Here is a 21,395-nt window from a genome sequence, read left to right as displayed (position 1 = left end):
GCAGGGGTCGTGGCAAGTCAAGACTTTGGGGCAAAATGGGCTCTAGGAACCATAGATGGGATTTTTAACAAGGCATGTTGGTTACACTTTCTGATCCCACCAATTTCCAGGGAGTATCGGAGTCACACTTCCCTTGGGCATCTTTGGTATTTCCAACCTATGCAACTAGGAGGGAAAATAGATTTGGCTCATCAAGAGCAATCACATAACGGTTTTCTTCAACATCTTTTCTTCCTGTGATTTTTGAGTGACTCATATTGAAAGTAAGAAACTTTTGTTTCCAAAAATTCGTGCAATTTAACAGAAATATTTTTACAATACTCAAGAAGCAAAACCACTTTAAGACATAATTTGTTTCCAAATGTGTTATTGCCGTCTCTGCTGGTACAACCATCTTTTAATGGCACATCATGTTGGCCATGTTTTGAGAAGTCTCACTGGCCAGGTTTTTAAAAGTCTCATCTTCCCAATGGAAAAAAGTGACTTCCACTTAAATTTGGTAATGACCCAGGGTATTAATTGAGATTGTTCTCTGAGGTTCTTTCTTTATTATCACTTTTTCTTATACAGCAGAATCTTCGTTTATTTTGCATGTATATTCTGCCCACACTGGAATTGCACCTGAATTCCTTTGGTCAAGGAGACTGCAAGGATCCTCTGAAAACTTCTGAAAGTGGTAATCTTTCCATGTGTGTTCAAGGGGCTCAGGATCACTGTAGTCTAAACGCAGAGGCACCGAATATTGGACCTCTAAAATATTGCCAGAACAAGAGCTTGAGCATCTCAAGGAGACACTTGGAGCTAGGAACCCCTCTTTGCCATTTTTGTATAAATGGTCAAATAATTAGGAATCCATTCTTTCTTTCCATTGTGTTGTATTTGTTATGTGGCATTAGATTCTGTTGTATTTCAACAATATATAGATTTACATGGTGCTGTGTTTGTGCTTATAGTCAGCATCTAAAATGGAACTAGCAATTCGGTACTGGGCTAAGTATCAAGATACTTGAAAACATACACGCTCCTTCTGATACAAAATATTTTATTGAAGTATTTAGATGTTATCTCTCTTAGTCTTTGCCTTTTATTAGCAACAGTTTCTGGGTAATTGCACTAAAAACTGTACATTATTTAAGGTCCCCTTTTTAGCCAGATGGTAGCCTCTAGGCTTCTCTGATTTTCCTAGCATGGCATCAGCCTCAGTCATCTCACCTGTTGTAAAGTGTTGGATTAGTATTTTAGTGCCTCAAACACCACCAAAGCTGGTTCTGCCTCACACACAGGTAGCTTCTGGAATTGCACCTTTAAACAGGTTTGTTGTTTTTTTTTTTTGTTGTTTTTTTTTGTTTTGTTTTTTTTTTCGTTACTGTTGTTTTTAATCAATAAATAGTGCGCACTTTATAGTTTGACTCTCTAAGGAGTTCACAGTTTACCCAAGTCCTTAGTAATATGATGAATGGGGTTTTCATTATCTTTACTGTGTAGCTAATTTTCATAGCAAATTCTTTGGTTTTCCTACAGAAGCAGTAAGTAAAAGGAGACAAAAGTAGGGTCCTAAGATGTATACTTCCTAATGTTTGGAGATGTGTGAAATGCAACCGAAAGTACCACTGGAGGAAAAGATTCAATAATTGTCAAAGTGAGGGGAATCTACTGTATGTCTGAAACTCACAGCATCTATAATAAGGATGACTAACTGTACATTTTAGTGCCTTGTCTCTTGTAAAATGTTTAATCATCAATTACTAAACATGAATAATTAATAATTTCTGAGAAAATGTATCTAAATATTGTTAATAGGAGCTGTGTATTCACAGAAAAGTCAATAAATCATCAACTATTGTTATGCATTAATTAGATGAGATTTTTAGCCTCCATTCTTTCAGTTTTTTTCAGATAGTGTCATAATTTGCACACAACTGTGCTATTTCTGTCTTTTAAACTAAACTCCACTTAACTGCACATAACAGAGAAACCTTTTCAGTTGTACTGTCAAATTTTGTGAGAGAAAGTGCTATTTGTGAGACCTGTTGTATGTATTCTCCACAGAGCTTTATATTGTGATTGATTAATACTGCTACAGTCATAGGTTCCTCTGAAGTGTTCGTCCTGCAGGTCTATTGAGTAAGTAAGGTTTGAACCTGAGTTAAGCACTAGTAGTTTGCTTCTGGACAGCCTCTGTCAGGCACTGATGGGCAATAAAAATAATTGGGTTCCTGTTAAGAGTATCTTAATGATACTGGTTCAGATTCTTTGTGGAATCTTTGCATAGAATGTCCTTCAATGGATTTTTCTTGCATAAATCTGTCCAAGATATTTCTGAACCTATGTAAGCTATCAGTAAATGTGTCCCACAGCTAAGATATATGTAGAGTGAAGAAATACCTTCCTTTATTTGTTCTGAAGCCAATTTCTGCTGTTTTAGCTTGCTGCCCTATTTCTCCATGTAGAACATTGAGTTAGAAGCTCATAGATCTTAAGAAGGGTTCAAATCAGATAAGGGTTAGAATAGCTCATTCAGTTGGTTTCCCTTACATCAACATAAGGTTGCTTTTTAATAGTTATAGAAAAATAGCAGTTAATTTCTTCCAGTGCATTTGATCAGAAGTTAACAAATACTGTCATGACATCTGGAAGAAAAAAAGAAAGGGTAACATAATTACCTATAAAAGTAGGGATAGAACTTCACTTTTATAGTTCTCAAGCAGCCACTTTTCACTTCAAAATAAGGTTGCTTCTTTTCTTTGCTAACTCATTTTCCGTAGGAAAGAATAGTTCTACCAAGTTAAAAAAGCCCTTGTGCTAGATGGTTGCTTCTGACCAGCAGGATGCTCCTGAAATCATTTAATCTTCCTGAAGACTTCCAGAATGGGACCACAGGATGGTGGAAGACGTGCACCTGAAGGCTCCTGTCTCCAACTTCACTTTTGCCGCAGCTGATTCCTGACCAGAAATGACAAGAATTATGATAAAAGAGGTAACTCACTGATAAAAAACACATGCACATCAATAAACACTTCAGTCTGACATGATTTATGAAAAAGAAACAATCCAAATTAAATGACCTAAAACCTGCTTAACTGACAGGCATAAAACTGCTTGAGAAGCAGCTGTTGGTCAAAGCTTTCTCTAGAGATGTTACACAGGCATTGGTAGCAGGAATAATCTGGAAGGAAATGTGCAAGTCATCACTCTCATTTACAGTTAGTGCCAAGTTTGCCAAAAGGGTAGTGATGGGGCAGAGATATGACATGGCCTGGCTTATTCTATGGGATGGGTCAGTTCAAAAAGCACCTCAATGCAAACACAAATCTCTGTATTTGGAACTGAAGCAAAGATGCCTAAATGGAGGAGCAGTCACCCTCAGCAGTGGTGCTTCTGGAATACCAGGGCATGGGCTCCTGAGGGCATGCTCCTGCAAGGAGGATTAAAGTGAAACAGGGATGGTGGTAAGAGATGAAAGTGATACCTCCCCATGTAGCCCTGGGGAATCCAACAGCAAAACACAGTTGGACCTCACATCTACGCTTTACACCGATGTTAAAATTGAATAGGTAAGAGTGCTGATATGAGCCGTAAAGTGATGAGTCAGAGAGGATTTCTTGTACCAGCCATCTTAATGGGAGCAGTCTTTGGCCTATAATAAGAATTTGGTAAAGAGGCATGATCTGAGTGCGTAACAGTTCCCCTTAGGAGTGCCAAAGGTGCAGAAGGGTGTTTTGATGGAAAAATGCTCTAGCAGAGTAAACCTGAGATTCAGCAGTACAAACAGTAATGGGTGGTCAGCTGCTGGGAGAAGAACCACCACAGGTGACTACGGCTGGTGACTAGGGCTGCTTCTCGCTTCGAGACCAGCTGCCTTTCTCGGCGGGGCTAAAACTCAGTTATGGACTCGTTCAGGGGCAGCGGGGGGCAGCGGGCGAAACCCGGCCCCGGGGGACATGCGGGACAACGGGACACCCCGGGCCGCCCCGAGCCCTGCCCGGGCCCTCCAGCGGGCGGCAGCCGAGAGCCGCGGGCCGGGGCCGCCGCGGGCAGCAGCCGCTTTCCCCGGGAGGAGGCGGCTCCTCCGTGGGGAGCAGGAGGGTCCCCGAGCTCGCCGGTCTCCGGGACAGAGCGCGGCGACTGCAGGGCCCCCGCGGGAAGCCTTAGTGCGAGCGGCCTGTTGCGCCCGCCGCCGGGAGCTGGGGAAGCCCCCCGGACCACACCGGCACCGAGCTGTCCGGGGCGGGTGGCTTCAAAGCGGAGACGGGGCGGTGGGGTGGACTCGGAGGTGTTGATCCCTTGGGGATCGAGCCACTGTTCCCTCAGGGCCTGGGAGCTTGCGGCTGAGGTGTGGGGAAGATGGCCGGCGCCTGCGAGTTTCCATGGTGGCCTGAGGCCCCGAGGAACGCTGGCCTGGGGTAGCGGACGGTACTTGTTTAAAATGAACTTCCTTGAGGGTGTTAGAAGTCAAGCCAACATCTTTATTTCGTTTCGGCCTAAGCCAGTGGGGGACTGGTTTATACTGAAAGAAAATCAATCACTTTCCTGGAGAAATCAGCATTGCATACAGCCTATATATAGCCCATTGTGCTTGGCTTATACCCAAATGCGAGTGAGCAAGGCTTTCCGAATCCTTTGGCTACCCCCCCACCAGCCTAAATTCTAGAGTTTTGCAGGTTTAACGCAAATCCAGAACAAGGGAAGCATGTGGCAGTTGAAATCCTCACCTTTTTCAGCCTGTGGAAGTTTTCCCATTGATACCAGGAAACCCTCGATAAGGGTCAGGGCATGTTCCAAACCCACAGGAGGTTTTGTCAGCCTCTTCTTTGTTTCCTCCACCGAAAGGAGAAATTCCCCATATTTCTATTTCAGTCTGCTGTGCTCATTGCATTGCCTGGTGAGGGAAATTCTTGAAGGTCTTCAAGCTATTTGTTTTCTTAGGTTATGTCTGCACTAGGAAAATGGTTATAATTCAGTTGGTTGATAGTAGTTGCTGCCTTATAAGAAGTTAGTAGAGAGGGCAAGCTGTGAACATATGCGGTACCTAAGTGAGGTTTCTTTAAAACCCCTGGTTCTCTCATACTGGTTTCTCCTCATCCAGCCAACGTGTATGAGAAATGCCAGGTACTAACTATCATTTTTAAAATCACACCATTTTGCCAATCCAGGCAAAGCCTCAGGGAAATTCTCCCAGATTTTGTTTATCCACACAGTGCATAAATCTTTTAACCACTCCATTTGCCTGAGGCCACATGGGGGTTACACACTGCACATAAGCAGGGGGAACATGCTGTAGCCTTAGGCAATCCGAATTGTTGAAAAAATTGTATGTAAACACTTATAAACAAGTTTTCAAGATCTCTATTAAATAGGCAATAAACTAATCCTTGTCATAGACAGATAGGCACCCATGTCTCAGCTGTTTAAGAGCGAATTGCGTAAGACATAGTGCCTGAAATACCTCAGTCTAAAAGCACCATCATTGTGTTCATGTGAAAATGAAAACAAAGACAACCACTGAGGAGGCTGATCAGCACAGATAACACTAAAATACACACAGTTCTTGGTACCAATCACATTTGTTTCTGGTCTTCAAAGAAAGCATACCTGTACCTTGTCATATTGTTTTTACCTATTCAACTTCTAGGTGCTCTTTGCATGAATATTCTGGGTGACACCAGCTTAAATCACTGTTCAGAGACCCAGGAAATGAAATTATACTCTGAGAGCTCAGCCATGAGTAACTTTTTCCCCCTCCCAAGCTGAGAGCTAAACAAAAGGGCTCTAGATGTACACATTTTCTGACCCAAGGAGAGAGGCCAAGGAAGAGAAAAAAATACAGCAACATATAAACTTGGAAAACCTGCTTAACTAATAGGGGAAATAGCCATGCATGGCTGGCAATCATCCTGACCCAGTCTTGATGCTCAACACTATGCAGCTGGTAATATACCCGTCCTGTCCCAGTTAGTAGCTGCACCCCAATTCTAGCTTATCATTCTGGCCTGGATGTGTACTGGTGTGCTGGGACCTAGTATTCAGGCTCCAGCAGTGTTCCCATTCCAGGCAGTGGCCTCAGCACTGGCTGGTAGAGCAGCCACCACTGCCTGCCCCAGCCACTGCAGCCCACTCCCCTTTCTGCTTCCACATCCTCCCTGACTCTTTTGGGACATTACAGGTCCAAGGGCACCACAAGTCTGTTTTCTTAGGAGATAAATGAATGGTGAGCAGGGTCCACGTATAGTCTCTGTAAGCAAAAGAAAGATGTCCATGGGCTCCTTCATCTCAAGCATCAAAGCCTCACAGGCACATTTCCTTGGCCCTCTGTCACTAAATACATCAACTGATGTGCACCCCACTCCAGTCAGCTGCTCACATGGCCTTTCTGCTAGAGGGAGGAGGTCTGAGAGGGACTTGTCCCACCGCTTGCAGGTGGCCACCACGAGTGACCCCTTTTTGCATCCTTTGGCCACAAGGATCTCATTAGAAATGGCATGGCAAAACCCGCAGAGGGCATAAGCTAAACACAGAAATATGTTTTCACTTGCAAGTATGCTTGTAATATACAAAAAATTATAAGGAAATTTCTAGACACGAGTGAGTCTATTCAAAAAGGAAATAGTGAGCCACGTATTGTACAGTAAACTAAATGAACAATAAACTGTCTCTGCTGCTAGTCACTTTGGGGAAAATCAGAAGACTGCTATGGGCAGAAAAGAGGAACCTGTGTACTTTTGCTATCCAGGAACTTGTGCAAACTACAATGAGGTAAAATCTACAGATACTATCAGTTTCTTTCACTCTAACAGAAGAACCATGTACAAAAATTTTCTGGTTTCAACTTCCCCTCTTCCACCCATTTTCTTTTTTATAAATAAAGCATATTTGTGCCAAAGCTGAAGAATGTGACAGAGCTCTATCTCGAGTTCCAGAAGAGTTACTTGATATTTATTGATATTTATTGTATTACTGAAGAAATAGAATGTAAACAAGTAACTAAAGACTGCTGCCTGTCTGGGTAAGTCTGGAGCACTCCTGCTAGCCAGTAAAGTTACCGTGTTCCACGAATTTTGCACTACCCTTGTCAGCAGAATACCCAGGCTGTTTCTGGGCTATGTTAAGTAGAATCATAGAATCACAGAATAATTAGGGTTAGAAAGAACCTTAAGATCATCTAGTTCCAACCCCCTTGCCATGGGCAGGGGCACCTCACACTAAACCATGTCACCCAAGGCTTCCTCCAGCCTGGCCTTGAACACTGCCAGGGATGGAGCATTCACAAATTCCCTGGGCAACCCATTGCAGTGCCTCACCACCCTAACACAAAAGAATTTCTTCCTTATATCCAATCTAAACTTCCCCTAAGTTTTAGCTCGTTACCCCTTGTCCTATCACTACAGTCCCTAATGAATTGTCCCTCCCCAGCATCCCTATAGGCCCCCTTCAGGTACTGGAAGGCTGCTATGAGGTCTCCACGCAGCCTTCTCTTCTCCAGGCTGAACAGCCCCAACTCTCTCAGGCTATTCTTCAAAAGTAATCCGATGAACATCTGTAAGCTTGAGTCTATCTGGGCTTGTTACCTTTGGCAAAGTTCCAATGCTTTCTGGGCATCTATCTTGCAGTGATACCTAGCAATCTGAAATCCAGGAAGGCTTATTAGCTCACTGCTTAACCAGGCAGACAGCATGCAGCACCCCCCGGGCATTAATTGCTTTGGGATTCCCACAGTAGCAGGATAATGGAACTATGGGCAATGCAGCAATTGGAAGAGGCCATAAGGAAGGTAAGACATGTGGAGAGAGCCTGTGTCAGCTTTTGTCTCATGACATATAGTAGCTTCAGAAAAATGCTCTACTGCTGAAACACAGTGGTCAGTATCTGTGGTACAAATGCCCAGCAGCAGTCAGGTCTGTTTAGGCAGAACGCATTAGCTCTGGATCAGTCAGTCCCGTTGGGCCTCTGCTGACACTGGGAGAACTCCTTAGGTATCTCCCTCCTGCTCCCAAGTCCCTTGCTGTCCAGGAAGCTTACTCGTCCATATGCAGGCCCTCATCACTATCCAGAGGTGGTGTGAGTTTGACATTCTGCTCAAGATGACAAACATTCCTGAGACCCACAGTTGCGGGAAGCATAGTCTGTGAAAACAGTCAGGGGTCCTTCAGGATCTGTGAATCTGAGCTCCATGCCCTATTGTTTAATAACTAATGCTAATGACAGATCAGCTCTGTCTTAGAAACGTCGCAGCCATGACCACTAAAAGCAGGTCTAAACCAGTTCTGCTCTGCCTTCCTTCTCTTGCCGTACATCAGTACCTTCACCCAAAGAAAGTACCAGTTGTCTAAGCAGGACACACTTCCCATTCCACAAGAAAACTGGGGTCAGGATGTTCAAACCCTACCTAAACAACATGCGTCACAGGATTGTCCCAGTTCTCCTCTCTTCCATCAGATATCACTGTTAGCTTCACTGCTCCGCTGGCATCCCCCATATACTGTCCCAAAATGAGTGTCTCTGGACTTTATTCTTTTGCACCATTTTTTGCAGAGGATATCTGTGCCAGAGGCCTGATAGCAATTCCTGCACCTGAGAGGTTTGTCAGATCCACATAGGTATCAAATCTACAGCCACAGCTGAAGGGCTCCTCCTTTGTCCTGTGGACTTGGGTTGATTCTTGGAGGAAGGATTGTGAAAGATTCATTTCTGGAATACCACCGGGCTCTACTCTCTTCTCCACTCTTTTTGATACATGGCAAAGCTATTGCAGAGAAAACCGCTGAGGATATTTGACTCTTTGACCACTGTACACAGTGCTACTGTTGGTAATACCTATGTTTCCATGATAAATTCCTTGCTTTTAGGTTTATGGAGTGTGTCAATGGTGCAACTGAAAAACCAAAGTAAACAAGAGAGACATCAGGCGTCAGATGTAATGAATGCACTCAGCAATGAGAATGGTGTGTATCATATTGGATACCACAAAAACCACAGGAGAAACATACTAAGGGAAAGGCTGACGCACTTGTCACAGGAATAGCTTATATGTCTTTCTTTATCTTCATTCCTTCTGACTACTAAGAAAGCCAGGCGTAATTGACTTTTGACTTGGACAGAAAAAATAAGCAGGCTGACTCATCAAAGGACTCTCATGCAGCATAGTTCTGGATGGCTGAGGAAGAGCCAGACAACATGGGTAGAAAATGGTAGAAATTCTGTATTTTGAAAGGAAGTTAATTAGTACCTAATTGTTCCTTAGCAAAACAAGGGGATACCAAGCTATAGTTAATGGAAATAAAAAGATGCTTTTAAAATGTGATTCTGCAAAAATTCTATTGTAGTGACAAAAAAATTTGACTTATGTCAAATATTATTTATTTTACTTATGTCAAATATTATTTTAGAGTGAGCGTTCTAATTTTAAAAGAATTTTTATCATGTCTTTTCTGCAGAATCATAGATCACAAGAGATCACAGAAGGGCTAAGGTGGGAAGGGACCTCTGGAGGTCATCTGGGCCAACCCCCCTGTTCAAGTAGGGTCACGTAGACCTTGTTGGTCAGGACCATGTCCAGGTGGCTTCCAAATATCTCCAGGGATGATGACTCCACAACACCCCTGAACAACCTGTGCCAGTGCTCTGTCACCCTTACAGTAAAAAAGTGTTCCCTTTTTCAGATGTTTTCAGGTGGGGTTCAGCTTCAGGTGTTCAGATGGGGCCTCCTGTGTTTCAGGTTGTGCCCATTGCTTCTTGTCCCATCCCTGGGCACTGCAGAAAAGAGCCTGGCTGTTCTTTGCACCCTCACTTGAGGTATTTATATACACTGATAAGATCCCCCCTTTTTCATATATGTTTTCATTCCTTTGCCATATGAGATGCTTTGTATTATATAAACATAACCAAACAAACACTGAATTTAAAAGCTAGAGAAGCTAACTTCAGCACTAAGTTCACAGAACATGTATGCATGGCCATTAGATAAGATCAAAATCAATGAACGATGTGATGTGGATGATTCTTTTGTGCTTTAAAAATATTTGTCTTTAACTCAAATGCTACACTGGAGAAGAATAAAGAACTGAAGCAGAAACTGAACACAATAGTGAAACTTGTAAGCCACTCTAAGTCAGTGGATTAAGAAATTAATGCATGATATCAAAATGTATAATCAATATATCAGGTGCCAGATGTAGTTATTCCATTCTGCAAGTCACGTTTGTAAACACAGATATCCAGAGTGTTTGGGGGTTTATTTCTGCACTCTTTCACCTTCTTAAAACAGATAAAAGCTTTGCTTTTCTAGGTGTATAATCATTTTGACAAAAGAGACTCCTTCCAATTGCTAGTGAGAGGAAAAGTAGTGGAAAAAGCGAAATAAGCAGAAAAATACCTTTGCTATCACCTGTATTTTTCCAAAAGAAACATTCCTGGGAATTTCATTGCTGCTGCTGACTATTACTGAATATTTTAACAGTCTGAAAAACGTTGGTTGTATTTGGGCTGACAAAAAAAGCTGTAAACAAGGAAATATTTGGTGCATAAAAGTTCTGCTGACAAACGGCTTGTGGCAGATGCCTTGTTCTTCCTGCATAGCAGGAAAAATCTCTGCCCTGGGAGACAAGCCTGAAGAGTGGGACTAAGGAAACCCAGTGAACAGCCACACAGTTGTGCCTCAAAGCCTCTCTGATAGTGGGGGATGACTTCTGGAATGACACCACTCACATTCTTCCCACAATGTCTGTCAGGGCAGGACTAGTGGATAAGAGGCATGTGAAGAGTAGTCAAAGCCCCAGTGGTGAATCATAAATGACAACATTCTAGCTGGCATGCCAGAGGGACTACTGGAGATCATTCCTCATGTTTTGGTCTCACTGCAATGGGAGGAGACCTGCGCTGGAACTGACAGAGGAACAGTCCACTCCTTTTTGTAAGCAAAGATTAGAGCCATCTGTCCATCTTACTCCAGAAACAATCACAAGAGAGAAGTTGTCTATTGGAAAGGGAAAGAGCTCTTTGCTGCTTAAGACATCAGTTTCTACATGACACAAGCATTTGTGAAGAGGCTGGGAAAGATGCTATAGAGGAAAACCACCAAAACATTTGAAGAAGTTAGGTCAGCTGAGGAGCACAGTACTCTTAGAGATGCTGGTGGAAGTCTGCAGGTTTCAATAGCTGGTTAATGCTATCTCTGCAGTCTGCCCACAGACAGATCTCATGGTGTAGCTACAGTCTGAAGACAGGGGATGAGAATACATTAGAAGCCTTAAAGGTCCACCTTCTGCAATGCACAGTGAATGGTCCCTTTCCTGCTTCCCCTCTCCCAGACATCCTTAGTGGAGGTAAGATTACCAGATGGCAGCAGTGAGAAGTGCCAGTTCCAGCCACAGTCTTTCTCCGTACTGGGAAATGGAGTCTTGAAGGTGGAAAACTTCCAAATTGCTACAGAACACCACCAGAAATCACCATTGCTTCATTTTTTCTTCCTGCTGAGACTTGTCATCCTTAAAGCTATGGGGATTGCTATTGCACAAGGCTGGCACTCTCAAGGCAAGAAAATTTCCCGACCGTGATGGCTTACACAATCTACAGAGCTCTTCACTGAAATATGGCTCGGGATATTCTAGTGCAGCTCCCCTACCCTAGACAGCTTTGCCAGGCTGTTTTAATTAATCTTGTCACTCTTTGGTGTACTAGCTCCAGATAGAATGAATCAACAGGAATTAACACAGAGCAATGAGCAGATTGGGGCTGTCTAATTCAAAGGAGGATGATATATCTTACCCTGAAGAGTCTTTTTATGGGAGAAAAAAATCCTGGTTAGGTTATTCTGAATTCCTTGAAGGGAGGAAAATTACATGCAAAGTTGAATTCTGGCTTGGGACAACCATGTACTTTGCCTTCTCTCCAAGGATTTGAGAGTAGCAGAAAGGGATGTTTTGGAAGTCTGCAAAGTATCCATTGGATAACTTTATAGCCCTTTATTAAAGTTAAGAGGCTGCTAGTGAGCTGAAGTGGTGCCTAGTTCTGAACATAATACTGCATGTAAAAAAGACGCCCAAAAGTGAACCCAGCTAGGGCAACAAGAGTGATCAGAGTTTTAGAAATAATTGTATCTGGCAAAAGACATGATGAAACTGGATTTTTTCTGCTCTCCCCTCTTTTTTAGAAGAAACTTATTAAACCCTACATGTTATGATGGAACTGTGATTACTCATTACTAGCCTCGGCTGGGAAAAGGACAAGAATAAGGGAACTTGCTTTGCAGAAAATAATAATACTGGTGAAGTATTTAATAGGCTATTGAAGCACTTGAATAGGATACCAAAGGAATTTCTGGAATCTCACTGAAACTCTTCATTCTTCAATTCAACATCAGTCTGTCATCTGCCTGTGGTCTGCATACAACTGGTAATGTCTCTGGTAATGGTCAGGGATGTGATCTGGAGAGGATAATCTCATTAGACTCCACACCTCACCTGTACTGAGTGGAAGGGTTCATCCACAGAGGATACAGTGATATAGGATGGCCTTAAAGAAAACGGCTCTGATCACTCGTCTTCTAAACAGCTTTGATTGCTTTCTTCCCAGGCCATCTTCCCTGACTCTTCTCCAAGCTTTCGCTGCTTTATTCCTTCTTATCTGTGGCCACCCAGGAAAGAAGGAAGACGATGAATTGTAAGAGCCATCTGCAAACAGAAGTAAGTGATACGTGTTATGGTCCAGGACCTCAGAAGGCAGTTGCACACTTTTGTCTGCAGCAGAGGAAGCTCAGGTGTGGAATGAAACCATCTCTTCACCAACATTCACAGCTGAACAAAATAAGCATGGCATGAAATAACATAATCATGAGTTGCTCTTTTCAAATCTGTAGAGCATTCCTTCTGTCTTTGAGGTTTTGATGGTTATGTGCCTGCAATATCTGTTTCCCCATCACAGATGATGATTTCTCAGAAAAAGCAATGCAAAGGAAGGAAGGCATGGCTGTTTTCCTTTCCCTGGTCAATTAATTCTGGAGGAAAATGAGATGAGGAGGATCTCCCTTTCCTGGCTGGAGTAACTGTTGGGGAGCAACTGGTAGATGGGTACAAGGGGTGCCACTTTCTCCTTTCAGTAGTGGGTCAGAAGTTGCTTAGCAGATTGGAGTTCTCTCCAATATTTATATACATATATTCCCTCTGTGTTAATATATATATCAGCACTTCTGAGCTTTCAGAGATGAAAGGTAACTCTGATACCATACTTCACTGGTGAACTGTGGAAATCCGTTTTGTCATTCTAAGTGTTGGTAAAAAAAATGAGAATCTCAAATAAGATTGCTCAAATGACCTATAGTGAATTTTCTGGGAGCACATTTCTCCCGAGAGTTGCACAGAATAGCATTATAAGACAAAGACTAGAACAGAGATTAAAGCCAACATTGCTTGCTACCCCTCACTAACTGTATCTGTTCTCAAATGTTACAAGAATGTGAATAACATTAGCAGATGATGCTAGAGTAGGAGAGAAGGAGAGAAATAGGACGCACCATATCATTTTATCTCTTAGTCAGAAATCTATTTCCTTGCTTCAGTTGCTTCGAATACATGAAAAGCACAAGTCAATGTTAACAATATTGTAACCACTTAGCATAAACTTTTTTTTCACTAGAAGCCTAAAACAAAAGCAGAGTCTGCATGTGGTTTTGTGTCCTTGAACCTACATGATGAGCCTTTCAAGAGTGCAGGCAAAAAACAACATAAGCAAAAGTTCTGAAAATTCAAAACTAACAATCTAGTTTGCAAAAATAGCATTATTGTGTGCTTCTCACCACTGGTATAAATCTGTGACTGCAATATTAAGTTCTGCATTACCAACCAACTTTTTATATAAACCATTTTGCCAGACAATGATTAACTGTAAAAGGGACTGGATTCAATTTCCAGGCATACATGCCAAAACGCTTAAGAAAGATGCATTGATCTCCTCACCCCCAAACTAGGAAAAATTATCTGCACATCTGGGTACTCAGAAGCAAGCAAAGACTCTTCATTGCATAAAGTGATGCAGAGAGGAGATCTAAGGGGAACTCCTGAGGAAAGGCAGTGCAAAGTTGGCAGTCTTGATCAATGGTAGATGAGCTTCCCATATCACAATGGCTCTGGCCAGAGTCCTGATGTAGTTCTCCGACTCCTATGAAAGACACAGGGAGCTAGCTACAAACTCTTCTGATTATGCCCCTAGGTATCGAAGGACTGGAGTCCCCCTGCTGCCCAAGGTGATCTCTTGCCTCAGAGGGATACGCAAACCTGCTCCATACATAGGTGCAATCACAGCAGTGTAGTCAACTTCTGGCTGGCTATCTTGTAAAGATCTGCTGTTCTGCAGATGCCTCTTGCTTCAGGGTATGGCAGTGCCTGTTGCTGCTGTGTTCCATGGGAAGAATGGGAAGGGTGTGCAGAGAAAAGTGAAGGATGATACTGCTCCTAGGGTCAAAGTGAGAAGATGTTACTGTTCCACCTTAATGTTTTGGTACAGCCAAGTTTTTGTCTTGCTGTGCTCCCACGGTCTAGGGCAGTACAAGCACACCCTGGCAAATCCATCTAACTTTTTCAGCTAGTTCTGGTCATCATACTGCAACTGATGCCTGCCTGTGGGGTAAAGTGGTGATTCAGACAGTCCTGTATCAAGGCAGAAGCTGATAAGCTTGGTGATACTGTAACGCTTGTGTAAAGCTGCAGATGTGGCATTACGGCATTGTATAAAAATCAAGAATTTGAAAGTGGGCAACAACAGCACTTGAGGCAAGCAGCACTCTTGGCAAGGCTCCCATCATGTTTCCCAGCTCTGAAATTGGACAGGATTGTTGGCATGGTACACTCATTCAGACCCACACATTCAGGCATGGCCAGCAGAAGAGAGGTTGATGACAGATGACAAGTGCCAAGGAAACAAGATTGATGACTTACTCTGACAGAGTGCACCAGATAGCTAAAGCCTGACAAGACTTAGCAGAAATGGAGATGGCACCCCATCTTCTTGCTCCACCACCGGCCAGCCTCCTTCCCCTGAGAACGCTTGCCCTGTCAACAGTGCTTCAGAGATGGTAAAAACCACTCTGTGTCTGAAGTTGGTATGCTGATTTCAGAGCTCCAAAGAGGTAGAAAATTTCCCTTAGCATTCCCTAAGGGAAAGACTAGATGTTCCTTCTTTCACTCGGAGGGCTGGCTTTTTTTTCACTGGAATATCAGGATTAGCAAACTGGTGAAAATGACTGAATGCGACCCTTGCCCAGCCTGCTGTATGTCAGTCTGGTTTCCTTTGTGTTTGTCTCCTTCATTTCTAGGGGGTAAAAGTTCTGCCTCTTGCGGAAGGATAGCAGTCCAGCCAGCTCAAGTGGTGAGTATCTGGGAAAACAAGGGACAAGGCCATATTGGCCAGAGCTGGAGAAACAAGTGCAAAGGTCTAGTTCCATACAGCTCAGCTGACCTGTCGCATCAAAACTCTAAAGCTTCATTGGTTTTGATATAACGATTTCAGGATATTCAGCATGAGACCTGCTAATGCTACTTATCCCATCCTTACAAAAGGTGCCGCAGTTTGGATCGAATATCTAATATGTCTACCAAGGAATTAAGGTAATTCCTTAATTAAATGTATTAAATATGTTTTATAGTTATGCACAAAATCTAGAAATGCTTGATATCTAAAGGGAAAGTCCACCTTAATCCCCCTTCACCCCCTGGAATCAATCAAATTGATTCCTGTAGCACTGCGTCTCCTCTGTGTTAGCTTTCTAAGCTGACCATTGCTTCTCTTGCCGTGTTGCATACCTGGCTTTCATAGGCCAGCACACCATAAGCCCTATCACAGAAACATTCTAAAGCAGAGCACTGCATAGCTGAAGATTTATTTCCTACACTGCACTCATTGGATTTTGATCACAAAGAAAATCACTTCGGAAAAAAATGTGATTTTTCAGTATGTGTCTTAGAGTATCTTTTGATAGTAGGCTTATCAAGCACTATCTTGAGTCTTCTATAGATCACAGTGAAGAAGATGGCAAAGGCACAATGAAATATAAGCAATAGCTTTAACTTTATTTTGTTCAAGATATCCCAGATTCTCCCTTTTCCTTAATTTGACCTTTTACTGTTAGCACAGTGCATAATATTTGCACACTTTGTAGCACTTATACTTTGTACTTCAAGTACAAAGTCACATCCGTGAAATACCTACAGCCAAACTATTTCCTCAGTACTGTACCCCCTCACCGAGATGAATACTTTATGGTGGGACAGAGAGGAAGCTGTTGAGTCATGCAGAGCTCTCATTCTCTGAACCATTAATCATATGCAATACCTCTACTGGAAAAAGTCCAAAATAGTCTAATGAACATGCAATGTCCACTTTACCAGTCAATGCACTCATCAGAGAAAGGTAGCAGCAATTTTCTGAAAGAGAATATGGTTGCCATACTGTCATAACTCTGAGCCCAAGGTCAAAGAAAGAAGATTTTAGTGCTCCTCTGTTGCTGTGTCTCTCAGGATGAAACATTTCTAACACTTCCCAAGGAAAGTGTTATCCACAAACAATTCTAAAAGCTCCTGGGCTGTGCTACACATCAGCTTCTTCGTATATGTGTTAATAAAACCTTTCCCTTCTCTGAGCCATCTATAGCTGTAAACAGAAATCCACATATTAATACAATGATATTTCCTCTGTACATAAATCCTAAGTGTCGTAAAAACTTCTCTGGTTGCGCAGCTTTTAATTCAGTTACAGAGCTGAGTAGTAAGCATGCGTTCTATTCACTGAAGTCAGTTATTGCAAATACATATTTGTAATAAAATATATGTTGTGTAAATGCATTTTCCTTCAGGCTTAAAAATTCTAGGTTTCAGGTTGCATGCACCCCAATTTTCCATAACTAGAGGGTAAGAAAGTGTACTAGAGCCTTTCAAGTTAAACATCTGTTTAGAATGTTTTGTGGCTGCGCTAAGTCTTAAATCAATTTGGTTATAAAAACAAATATTCTTTACAGTATTAAAATAAAAGAATGGGGATGATTTATGGCTTGTTTTTAGCAACTGACTTGTCTGAGAAAAGATGGGCCATATGGAATGAACTGACTGAAAAAGTCAGTGACATAATGCAGTTATTTATTGATTTGTATAGACAATAATGACCTGTAAGAGCTGCACTCTGCTATTTCCCTGTCACTCTAGCACCCTCTTTTAATACTTAAGAAAATCAAATAGATTTAGCTGTCTGTATGTATTCTTACAATAAAGGAATAACATGACAAATTGTATTTTGGTATATCATAATGTGCTGTTAGAAATATAATTTTCTTTCTTCTTACTCCTCTCAGGAAAATACAGTTAGAATTTAGATTCCTAAACATCTTTCTTCTTTTTTTTTCAGTCTCTATATATGTGCTAAACATTTCTCCTTGCATTTTGCTGCAATTCACAGGTTTATATGTATTTCTAGGTAAGAAAAGTGGGTGGAATTGTTAGAAACAGGATTGGAGCACACAGGAGCATGCAAAAAGTGACACAGAAGGATGCAAGTAGTATCTGGTTATAACCACTCTTTCTTCTTTTGAGCTCTCTGCATTTATTTTAAAACACTTCAGTTTTCTACATCTGACTTCTTTTAATTTTATAGCAGCCTCCAATTTCCTAAAGGGGACCTCCAAGAAAGCTGAAGAAGGACATTTTACAAGGGCATGTAGTGATAGGACAAGGGGTAATGTCTTTAAACTGAAGCAGGGTAGACTTAGATTAGACAGGAAGAAGTTCTTCCCTGTGAGGGTGCTGAGGCCCTGGCACAGGTTGCCCAGAGAAGCTGTGGCTGCCCCATCCCTACCCATGTTCAAGGTCAGGCTGGACGGGGCTTTGAGCAACCTGGTCGAATGGAAAGTGTCCCTGATCATGGCAGGGGGCTTGGAACTGGATGATCTTTAAAGTCCTTTCCAATTCAAACCATTCTGTGTTTCTGTGTTCTCCTTTTCTGTGGGGGCTTTTAAAGGTGGTTCTGTTCTTCAGGCACCCACCTTCAGTTTCTGTGCTAGACACCAGGTCCCACCCCTGCTGATGCCAACCTTTCCCTTGGCTGGGAAGTGAAGGCAAAAATGACTGAGTTTCAATACCAAGGTCACAGTCACTTCCAGGGTGCTGTTATTCAAGACTTTGGATCTACCACTGTTCCAGGCAGCCATGAGCAGTGGTTTCAGCCTTCTCTTCCCGACAGCTCCCAGGCTGGATTCTTGCTGAGCAAGAAAGTAAACAGCAGCCTCTGCATGCGGGCAGCAGCAGCGACACCGCATCAGCTGAAGTTCCTCTTTCCTTCTCTGCAGCATTCAGAAGCTTTCAGTGAAATACCAGCACCACATCCTTACCAACCTGCCGCTCTCTGAGGAGCAGAAAATTGAAAATGGAAGCAAAAGTAGCTCAGATGATGTAACACGGTCAGATGCGGTGACTAGAAACAACCCTTAGAAGTATGCAAGTTTAGAGAGCTACCCAATACCAGCTAAGCACATCTTAGAAAATTAAACAAACAAAACAACTGGTAACCAAGATGCTTTTTTGAGCTGCAGTTTGAATTCTTCTGCATTTATTATGGACAGTTGATTAAATCAGGGGCTAAATCCAGACTGAGGGCAGCCTGCAATTTAAGACGAATGTTATCCAAACATCTTATGCACATTCCTTTTTATTATTTTATATTTTTCTTTAAATAGGATATGATCATTCTGAAACTCTGTATTCAAAGAAAACATGGTAATTTGAAATCGCTAGCTCTGGCAATCTGGAGACCTTGAGTTTTTCAATCACTTTGTACTCTCAGAATTTATAAAAGCAGTATGACAGGAGTAAGAAGCAATTGGTGCTGCTTCATGAGGAAATGCTTGTGTTTATGAGAATATTAAGAATGTCTGTCTTCTTTTTCAAATAGTATGTGTCATTTAAAACATCAAGAAGAAAATTACGTTGGCTTCCAGCTCCCTGCTAGTTTCCTGCACACGATCACCTCCCTTCCCGGTCATCTAAAAATAATGGGAAATATTAAAAAATGAGCAAAAGGATGCAGTTGAGAAGCCAGTTACATTCAAGAAGCTATAATATTCAGATAAAATGGATGTTCTGAGTATGTAGGTGTTTGAAATAATGATGCCCGTAAGAAGACAGATGAAGACTAAAATTATTTTCCAGAAGTCAAGTAGGGTTATGTGAGAAACTGATGGCATGTGGTCTCGAAAACGAAGGTGTGGATGACAGCCTGGGTTCAGTGTTCAAAACAGCCCTTTGAATGAACACACTTTTTCCACCAAGTAGAGGGAGTCTGAGGGAAAAGAGAGTGGTATTTCAAAGCTTCTGCTTTGAAGCCCTGTGCAGGCACAGATCTACTAAGTGGATGAAGAGTCTATAAGCACTATCCAGAACTTGCATTCCTGATCATAGTACACAGTTGAGACTGCATGAGTCTGTAGCCTCCTACTAAATGTGTACTGCAAATACAACCATTTCTGTGTCTCTGTTTGTGTATATATATGTATATATGTATGTGTATGTACACATTTATGCATGTGAGTCTATAGGTGACCACACTGCTAATAAAAAATCAGTATGTGCTGATAACCTTGTTCTCAGCCCTGTGAAATACTGAGCTCTACTTCCAGTCCTATAAAGTATCTAGATGCATTCCTGAACTTACGTGCTTATGCCCGTAGTTAAATGCCTTGACAGCTCAGGTCCCAGTTCCTCCACATTCCCTGCAGGAGGGAGCAGCGGAGGAGGAGTAAGGAAGGGGCTGACCCTCTGCCTCTACGGTGAGTGATGGAACTTACTGTTCCATTTACAGTTCCATTTTAAAAATAGATGCTGGGCAAGTAAGCAATTAAAATTCAAGAAGGAAAGCAGAACTATCTGGCGGTTGTTCAGTAAGTCTAACTTGTATAATAAAGATCTGCACATAGCTGGTATAAGTATAAACAGTCAGCAGCATGAGATTATGAAAAACAATTCTTGCCTGGCAAATGTAATTACTTTTAACAAAATTTAAAACCCATGGACTGAAGAGAATACAGCAAAACTATTCTCTCTGCAGGCTGGGTCATTCAGCTGCATGTGGAATAAGCTCCCATAAAACATCTGAACTGTTTTTGGGTGTATCGATGCAGACAGGTGCAAAAGGGTCCAAATTCCAAGCTGGACATATGCTAGCTCGGCCCTGTTCCCAGTCAAATGAACTCACTAAGAGATCTAGTAGAGTCACGTGAACACCATATGGTGACACCGCTTCCAAATGAGAGCAGGTTCATGTCAGTGAGCTCACATGTGTTTTTGCACACCAAGACACCTCCTGAGTCCCCAGCTCTCCTCAGTGGCATTGAGTTCACCAGGAGAAATGGTGAACAATAGGTGCCCTATTATCCAGCACTTTTTGGGCTCCACCCCTCCTCCCCAGTTCTCTTCTGGGTAAATCACTCCCTGTCAATGGCCTGGCAGGAGAAACACCATTGTTCCATCTAGTGGAGAGCTATTCAGTGTTGATGGCCTTTGATTTCTCTTTCCAAACATAGGCCTTGCCTCTGCCAGATAGGATTTTGCTGGTCGGGTTATGCTGGCAAATCCTCCTAACATAAGCAGTCTGTAGTCCCCACAGATTTATTGTGGCCCGAATCGGTCTTACTTACATCAATTCTGTGGATATAATAAGTGCAGACAATACCAAAAGCCTCTCAGAAAAACGTCCAATATAAAATAGATACACTAATTTACTGTGAAGGTTACAATCGTAAATAGCATTCAGAAGAAAAGTAAATAACGTATTCATAGCTTGGCACAGACATGTTGCCAATGTGTCACATCCTGACGGATTGGAGATATGTCTGTGTCAAACTATAAATTCCATTTTTGCTTTTTGAATGCCGTTTACAATTGCAACTGTCCATGTGGATTATTGCATCTATTTTTATAGCCAAGGCTTTGTCTGGGGAGATGTAACAGAGCAATCAACAGTGATGACTGGTTCTATTTTGCTTGAACAACAGTGTTCCTGTGAACTGGGCTCTTCCATCTTCCATCCACGTGCAGGGCAGGAGCAAAAAAGGGGTGCAAACTTACTATGCGGGTACATTTGTCAAAGTGAGGTCTCCTTAATAAAAGCAAGGCATGAGTGGCCAAGCCAAAGAATTAACGGTGATTGTGTGGTCAGGTCAGAGAGATCCAGCTCTGAACTGCTGGAAGGCTGAGAAGCCATTCAAGTGCAATCACAGAGACCTACTGATGGAAGAAGGGAAGGCTCGGATACTCGCTAACACTCCTGCTCCTCTCCACTTCTTCCCCAGTAAATTCATGCCCAGGCAGGGCATTTTCATTCAATCTGTTCCACAAGTAACCTAAAAGTTGCTTTGTACGGATAAACAT

Source organism: Lathamus discolor, chromosome 2, assembly GCF_037157495.1.
Source record: "Lathamus discolor isolate bLatDis1 chromosome 2, bLatDis1.hap1, whole genome shotgun sequence".
Taxonomy (NCBI): Eukaryota; Metazoa; Chordata; class Aves; order Psittaciformes; family Psittacidae; genus Lathamus; species Lathamus discolor.
Note: the sequence above shows the minus strand (reverse complement) of the source record.